Here is an 8,812-nt window from a genome sequence, read left to right on the forward strand (position 1 = left end):
GTATGATAGGTTAGTGGCAAGAACAAAAAGGCAATTTATGGAAGTGCTGATGTTTTGGATCTAAGCAATTTCTATGTAAAATGTGATGGACGTATAGGCTAATGTTGAACGATAGAAAAGATCTGCCCTGTTAGCTCAGTGGTTACATGCCTGGCTCAAGATCACGCGGTGCTGGTTCGATTGTCGGGGTGCATGCTTGAACAACGCATTTCAGGACTGCTCTCCATTCAGCGGCATCTAGTGAATGGAATCATTCCCTAGCAACAACACTTCAACAATCGGAAACACGACTCGTCGCAAAAGGGGATGAGAGCTTCATCAACACCATCAGGACATCATCCAGCTCATCCATTCCATCACCCACCAGGACAAGAAACAATAACTTAAACTGGATATCAAATCTCAATCGTCTTAGGCTACTGCGTGATGTGCAGTCTAACCATAGAAAGAGCTCAACACCTGCTCTCCTGGGCTACATCGAAACAGGCTTTTGCCTGAGGATGAGTTTCTTTTATGTCCAGTTTTCTTTCTCCATCCTATTATTATTATGACTGCTCATCTACATCAATATTGGAACTGGCAAATTTAATCCACAACACTTTTCATTAGGCTGTCATACATTACTACAGGTGTGCTTCTCTCTGTTTTTGTTTTATTTTTTGCTATTTGTTTTTTGGGTTTTGTGGCCGTGCTAACTACTGATATATAGCCTACTACATAATTTGGTGCAAGTATAGAATCCGCCACCCTAGTCAACATGACGTCACAAAACGGACGCAACTACTACATAAAGGGTGAAAAAAAGGATGCTGAAAAGCGGCGAAATAAAGGTGATGAAGCGGAATAGACATGGATTTTTTGACAATTTTACTGTGTTTTTACAATAAAAACATTAAACCAACGTCGAGTGTTGAATATAACTACCTAGAATGACATAAAATTTACCAAATTGCATCAATTTAGCTAAAAATTTACCCAATTAAACTTTAAAAATAAAAATATGAAACGTTTGCAACTAAATGTGTTGTAGCTATCTAATTTCAGCTCGCATTTTAATTTTTACATTAAAAGTACCAATCTAACGCAACTGCAAAGAGTATGTCTTGCTTTATGCACCTGGAAAGTTTCAGGTTTATATCTTATCTACAAAACGGGCAATCGTCGTTCAAACGTAGCCGCTCGGCGACACTTTTTTCCAATGCATTGTAAAGGCGAATCGATCCTTATTCAGTATAAGCCACCCCCTGTTTGCAGTGATCGGTAAATAGTGCTTCCACTAAACTTGCTGTAGTTTTCTCGTTTCTGCTCGGATTTTAACAATTTTGCCATCGTTGGAAAGCACGATCATACATCTACCCGAATCAATTAAACAGTAGCACAAAATAGGTACTAGCTTTATCTTGTGATAACTTAAACTTCACCAACTTGTAACGATTCTCAGCAATTTAATTTTTGCAATAAAATCATTAATCTTTGCAAACTAAAAGAATATGTCTTGCTTTATGCACATGAAAACTTTCAAGTTTATATCTTATCCACAAAACTGGCAATCGTCGTTCAAACGTAGCCGCTCGGCGACACTTTTTTCCAATGCATTGTAAAGGCAAATCGATCTTTATTCAGTATACGCCACCCCCTGTTTGCAGTGATCGGTAAATAGTGCTTCCACTAAACTTGCTGTAGTTTTCTCGTTTCTGCTCGGATTTGAACAACTTTTCCATCGTTGGAAAGCACAATCATACATCTACCCAAATCAATTGGCTACAAATCCAAAACAAGTACTATCTTTATCTTGTATTAACTTAAACTTCACCAACTTGTAACGATTCTCAGCAATTTAATTTTTACAATAAAATCATTAATTTTTTACAAATTGAAAGGGTATGTCTTGCTTTATTCACCTGAAAAGTTTCAGGTTCATATCTCATCTACCAAACGAGCAATCGTCGTTCAAACTTATCCGCCCAGCAAAGCTTTTTTTCAATGCATTGTAAAGGCGAATCGATCCTTATTCAGTATACGCCACCCCCTGTTTGCAGTGATCGGTAAATAGTGCTTCCACTAAACTCGCTGTAGTTTTCTCGTTTCTCCTCGGATTTCAACACTTTTACCACCGTTGGAAAGTACAATTATATATCTACCCGAATCAGTTAAACACAAGCACAAAGTAAGTACTAACTTTATCTTGTAATAACTTAAACTTCACCAACTTGTACCGATTTTCAGCAATTTAATTTTTACAATAAAATTATTATTATTTTGCAAATTGAAAGAGTATGTCTTGCTTTATGCACCTGAAAAGTTTCAGGTTTATATCTCATCTACCAAACGAGCAATCGTCGTTCAAACTTAACCACCCAGCGAACCTTTTTTCAATGCATTGTAAAGGCGAATCGATCCTTATTCAGTATACGCCACCCCCTGTTTGCAGTGATCGGTAAATAGTGCTTCCACTAAACTTGCTGTAGTTTTCTCATTTCTGCTCGGATTTTAACAATTTTGCCATCGTTGGAAAGTACAATTATATATCTAGTTGAATCAATTAAACACAAGCACAAAGTACGTACTAATTTTATCTTGTGATAACTTAAACTTCACCAACTTGTACCGATTCTCAGCAGTTTAATTTTTACAACAAAATCATTAATCTTTTGCAAATGAAAAAAATATGTCTTGCTTTATGCACCTAAAAAGTTTCAGGTTTATATCTCATCTACCAAACGAGCAATCGTTGTTCAAACTTAACCGCCCAGCGAAGCTTTTTTTCAATGCATTGTAAAGGCGAATCGATCCTTATTCAGTATACGCCACCCCCTGTTTGCAGTGATCGGTAAATAGTGCTTCCACTAAACTTGCTGTAGTTTTCTCGTTTCTGCTCGGATTTTAACAATTTTACCATCGTTGGAAAGTACAATTATATATCTACCCGAATCAATTAAACAGTAGCACAAAGTAAGTATTAGCTTTATCTTGTGATAACTTAAACTTCACCAAATTGTACCAATTCTCAGCAATTTACTTTATACAATAAAATTATTAATCCTTTGCAAATTGAAAGGGTATGTCTTGCTTTATGCACCTAGAAAGTTTCAAGTTTATATCTTATCTACAAAACTGGCAATCGTCGTTCAAACGTAGCCGCTCGGCGACACTTTTTTCCAATGCATTGTAAAGGCAAATCGATCCTTATTCAGTATACGCCACCCCCTGTTTGCAGTGATCGGTAAATAGTGCTTCTACTAAACTTGCTGTAGTTTTCTCGTTTCTGCTCGGATTTTAACAATTTTGCCATCGTTGGAAAGTAAAATTATATATATACCCGAATCAATTAAATGCAATCACAAATTAAGTACCAGATTAATCTTGTGATAACTTAAACCTCACCAATTTGTACCGATTCTCAGCAATTTAATTTTCACAAGAAAATCATTAATTTTTTACAAATTGAAAGAGTATGTCTTGCTTTATGCACCTGAAAAATTTCAGGTTTATATCTCATCTACCAAACGAGCAATCGTTGTTCAAACTTAACCGCCCAGCGAAACTTTTTTCCATGCATTGTAAAGGCGAATCGATCCTTATTCAGTATACGCCGCACTCCCTGTTTGCTGTGATCGGTAAATAGTGCTTCAACTAAACTTGCTGTAGTTTTCTCATTTCTGCTCGGACTTTAACAATTTTGCCATCGTTGGAAAGCACAATCATACATCTACCCGAATCAATTGGCTACAAATCCAAAACAAGTACTATCATTATCTTGTAATAACTTAAACTTCACCAACTTGTACCGATTCTCAGCAATTTAATTTTTACAATAAAATCAATAAACCTTAGCAAATTGAAAGGGTATGTCTTGCTTCATGCAACTGAAAAGTTCAGGTTTATGTCTTATCTATAAAGCGAGCAATCGTCCTTCGTATTTGGACAACACTGATACATCTCACATCTAGGAAATGTGCAAGATGCTAGCCGTTTTTGTCATTCGTCCAGTTCAAAGAACACGCAACACAATTTAAACCCTTTGAATTGGGATTGTTTGGAGGGTAGCTCATAGCCTTCCTACCAGTTCTGTAGCCAAGGGGAGGGGGGGGGTGGGGGTTACAACCCCCCTTTAGCACGCGTATGACGTCACGATATTGAAAATGATGCTTTCAGTCTTTACGTCTCTAAAACAAAGTTTGCCTAATTTTAAACGAAACTGCATTAAAAGATCGAGTTTTGCCAATACCAAACATTCAAATATCTCAACCAGGAATACGCAACAAGAAAACATAGCGACTTAGCTCTATTACCAAAAAATGTTACGTTTGAACGACGATTGCCAGTTTTGTAGATAAGACATAAACTTGAAACTTTTCATGTGAATAAAGTAAGACATACTCTTTCAATTTGCAAAAGTTTAATAATTTTATTGTATAAAGTAAATTGCTGAGAATCGGTACAAGTTGGTGAAGTTTAAGTTATCACAAGAAAAAGATGGTACTTGTTTTGGATTTGTAGCCAATTGATTCGTGTAGATCAGGGGTGCACAACCTTTTTGCTATTGCCGGCCGCATTCCGATTAATTCTATAAAGCACGGCCGCCAGTGAGTTTTAAATGATTTTTTTTTTTCAATTTGCGTTATCTAAGAGAAGAATTTATTCGTTAATATTTACTAAACTTATCATACTTAGGCTATACCTAATAGTACCATGAAATATCAAACATTTTGAAATGAATTTATTCAATAAAAGTCTGCGACATTGCAACTCCCTTGATTTTGCATACGAGCACCGGTTAAGACACCAGTCTCAGTTAGCCTGATTTGTTCGGTACTCGTTTTTGTAGGTACTTCATTCGTGAAAAGGCAGACTCACACTTTTCTTCAAATTTTCGACACAGATTTTCCTCGACTCGCCTTCCAATTTTGCATAATGGTGTGACATATGACGACAAAAATGCTGTTTTGCATTATTTCCTTTAACAGTTTTAACCACTTGACTGCATATTAGACACATCATTGTATGCGCTGCCGTCTCCATCATGAAATAACCCAACTCCCATTTGGAATTGACTATCCTTTTCTCCTCTGCTAGTGTTCTTTTTCTTTTTAAGGACATAATGCAATGTAGGCATTGCGGTCTTAGGGTATTTCGGGCCCTGTGCGGAATATGCTTTGCGGGCCCTAATGACAATGATCCAATTCAGTAGCGTAGCTAGGTATTTGAAAGGGGAGGGGGTTTTGACGGCGTGTTCGCCGAAGGCGACACCCAGCGTCTGGACTGAAATGCCTCAGAAATTTTTGAAAAATTACTTTGAATTTAGTGCATTCTGAGAGCATGTTCAACAAAAATTTGGGTATGAATATTACTGTAAAATGGTGCTTGCCTCACCCTCACCCTCAGCACTTGCCTCACCCTAAAGCCGCAACTATGACTTCAAGGAATGGGCTACCGGTACTTGCTTGTGAATCGAATTGAATTTTTTTCCATTGGAAATGACAAAAATTACTGCATTTTTTGAGTAGCCTAAATTGCGGGGCCCCCTAATTTTCGGGCACTGTGCGATCGCACGATTTGCACACCCCAAAGACCGGCACTGAATGTAGGCTACCGTTACAATGAAATTAGGTTGAGGAAAAAGTTTTGTCTCAAAACGATTTTAACAATATAGCCTAGCCTACAAAAACTTATGATGACAATGTTTTTCAAGTTTTAAAATTTGAAATATTATATATAATTACAAGCTACAAGGGTATCCAGTGGTTTTAGATATCCCTGTATAATATTTAAAATACATTTCATTTTTATTAATGAAATAATTTTTTTATTTCAAAAACAGGGCACGGCCACCAACACTTGCTTATTAAATTACGTGTTAACGGCCGCATAATTATTTATCGACGGCCGCAGGTTGAACACCGTTGGTGTAGATGTATGCTATTGCTTTCCAACGATGGCAAAATTGTTAAAATCCGAGCAGAAATGAGAAAACTACAGCAAGTTTAGTGGAAGCACTATTTACCGATCACTGCAAACAGGGAGTGGCGTATACTGAATAAGCATCGATTCGCCTTTACAATGCATTGAAAAAAAGGTTCGCTGGGCGGTTAAGTTTGAACGACGATTGCTCGTTTGGTAGATGAGATATCAATCTGAAACTTTTCAGATGCATAAAGCAAGACATACTCTTTCAATTTGCAAAATATTAATGATTTTATTGTAAAAATTAAACTGCTGAGAATCGGTACAATTTGGTGAAGTTTAAGTTATTACAAGATAAAGATAGTACTGTACTTGTTTTGGATTTGTAGCCAATTGATTCGGGTAGTTGTGCTTTCCAACGATGTATGATTGTGCTTTCCAACGATGGCAAAATTGTTCAAATCCGAGCAGAAACGAGAAAACTACAGCAAGTTTAGTGGAAGCACTATTTACCGATCACTGCAAACAGGGGGTGGCGTATACTGAATAAGGATCGATTCGCCTTTACAATGCATTGAAAAAAAACTTTGCTGGGCGGTTAAGTTTGAACGACGATTGCTCGTTTGGTAGATGAGATATAAATCTGAAATTTTTCAGGTGCATAAAGCAAGACATACTCTTTTCATTTGCAAAAGATTAATGATTTTATTGTAAAATTTAAACTGCTGAGAATCGGTACAAATTGTTGAAGTTTAAGTTATCACAAGATAAAATTAGTACCTACTTTGTGCTTGTGTTTAATTGATTCAACTAGATATATAATTGTACTTTCCAACGATGGCAAAATTGTTAAAATCCGAGCAGAAACGAGAAAACTACAGCAAGTTTAGTTGAAGCACTATTTACCGATCACTGCAAACAGGGAGTGGCGTATACTGAATAAGGATCGATTCGCCTTTACAATGCATTGAAAAAAAGCTTTGCTGGGTGGTTAAGTTTGAACGACGATTGCCAGTTTTGTAGATGAGATATCAACCTGAAACTTTTCAGGTGAATAAAGCAAGACATACTCTTTCAATTTGTGAAATATTAATGATTTTATTGTAAAAATTAAACTGCTGAGAATCGGTACAAGCTGGTGAAGTTTAAGTTATTACAAGATAATGATAGTACTTGTTTTGGATTTGTAGCCATTTGAGTCGGGTAGATGTATGATTGTGCTTTCTAACGATGGCAAAATTGTTAAAATCCGAGCAGAAACGAGAAAACTACAGCAAGTTTAGTGGAAGCACTATTTACCGATCACAGCAAACAGGGGGTGGCGTATACTGAATAAGGATCGATTCGCTTTTACAATGCATTGAAAAAAGGTTCGCTGGGCGGTTAAGTTTGAACGACGATTGCTCGTTTGGTAGATGAGATATAAATCTGAAACTTTACAGGTGCATAAAGCAAGACATACTCTTTCCATTTGCAAAATATTAATAATTTTATTGTAAAAATTAAATTGCTGAGAATCGGTACAAATTGGTGAAGTTTAAGTTATCACAAGATAAAATTAGTACGTATTTTGTGCTTGTGTTTAATTGATTCAAGTAGATATATAATTGTACTTTCCAACGATGGCAAAATTGTTAAAGTCCGAGCAGAAATGAGAAAACTACAGCAAGTTTAGTTGAAACACTATTTACCGATCACTGCAAACAGGGGGTGGCGTATACTGAATAAGGATCGATTCGCCTTTACAATGCATTGGAAAAAAGTGTCGCCGAGCGGCTACGTTTGAACGACGATTGCCCGTTTTGTAGATAAGATATAAACCTGAAACTTTCCAGGTGCATAAAGCAAGACATACTCTTTGCAGTTGCGTTAGATTGGTACTTTTAATGTAAAAATTAAAATGCGAGCTGAAATTAGATAGCTACAACACATTTAGTTGCAAACGTTTCATATTTTTATTTCTAAAGTTTAATTGGGTAAATTTTTAGCTGAATTGATGCAATTTGGTAAATTTTATGTCATTCTAGGTAGTTATATTCAACACTCGACGTTGGTTTAATGTTTTTATTGTAAAAACACAGTAAAATTGTCAAAAAATCCATATCCATTCCGCTTTATCACCTTCATTCCGCCGCTTTTCAGCTTCCTTTTTTTCACCCTTTATGTAGTAGTTGCGTCCGTTTTGTGACGTCATGTTGACTAGAGTGGCGGATTCTATACTTGCACCCATAATTTTTCATACATAATTTTTCTTTTCGCGTTCGTTAACGTGCTGCTAGGTTTATATCGATTTTTGTAGTTAGTATCTTTTTCGTCCTGGACGCGTTAATGACAAAAAATAAAATGATTGATTTGATTGAAAACTTCACTCTGCCAATCTCGGTAACCGGCCTTGCGTCAAAAGCCTTTGTCTACCAGTATGCGAAACTACCAAGAATAACCTATCAAGGCTTTGTCAGTCCGGGGATAACAATTCAAAATCAACCAAATCATGTCATGACCATATACCAGTAGCTGTGCCACAAAGTAGTGAAATCTTCTTTCGGGGTATATTGCTTTGCTGTACTTTGGTACCGTACCACAAACCCAAGTCGTTTCTGACGGAACACAAGGGTTGAATATGCTGAGTAACCCAACACCGGGAGGTCACATATGGGTGTACATATGGCAACGTTGACCCTGCATAGCCGCCTCGATAGCTCAATTGTTACCAGGAAGTGTCTGACTTTCTGCAGGGAGAAACCTTAAGATCAATTGGTGCTGGTTTGGCTCTCGGTTTATGCTTGAACAACGCACTTTCAAGGACTGCTCTCCATTCAGTGGCACCTAGTGGATAGAATAATTCAAAAACAACAATATTTGGAGCTGGTAAGTCCCCCCCCCCCCCCCTTGGTAACTCATGACAAAG

Source organism: Aplidium turbinatum, chromosome 1 (assembly GCF_918807975.1).
Source record: "Aplidium turbinatum chromosome 1, kaAplTurb1.1, whole genome shotgun sequence".
In the NCBI taxonomy this organism is placed as follows: Eukaryota; Metazoa; Chordata; class Ascidiacea; order Aplousobranchia; family Polyclinidae; genus Aplidium; species Aplidium turbinatum.